Source organism: Octopus bimaculoides, chromosome 2 (assembly GCF_001194135.2).
Source record: "Octopus bimaculoides isolate UCB-OBI-ISO-001 chromosome 2, ASM119413v2, whole genome shotgun sequence".
Taxonomy (NCBI): Eukaryota; Metazoa; Mollusca; class Cephalopoda; order Octopoda; family Octopodidae; genus Octopus; species Octopus bimaculoides.
The window spans coordinates 57732138-57732503 of NC_068982.1; the positions used below are offsets into that span (position 1 = coordinate 57732138).

Below are 366 nucleotides of genomic sequence, written 5' to 3' on the forward strand. Positions count from 1 at the left end.
AATTTTTACCTGCTGCACTAAAAAGTTTTCCCACCTCTGCTTTAAAGGATGAAAGGAAAAGTCAATCTCGGCAGAATTAGAAAATAACTCAGAAAATAACGACAGACAAAATGGTGCTAAGCATTTTGTGAAAGTTATCTTCTGGTAAAAGTTATCTTCTTGAGTCATGCTGTCTCATAAGGGCTGGTTTCTTTGGCGTTACAAATTCCCCACATGGATGGGTCATCAGTCCATCACAGGATTACTCATTTTTGCCAGCTGAGTGCACTGGAGCAATGTGAAATGAAATGTTTTGCTGAAGAACACAATGTGTCACCCAGTCCAGGAATTGAAATCACAATCTTATGATCATGAGTCCAACACCCT

At 39.3% G+C, this 366-nt stretch overlaps 1 protein-coding gene across 1 annotated transcript in view; it reads left to right on the forward strand.

Annotated features, from left to right (window-relative positions):
• Positions 1-366, forward strand: part of LOC106875878 (uncharacterized) — a 12164-nt gene that overhangs the window by 10850 nt on the left and 948 nt on the right. The window lies entirely within an intron of this gene.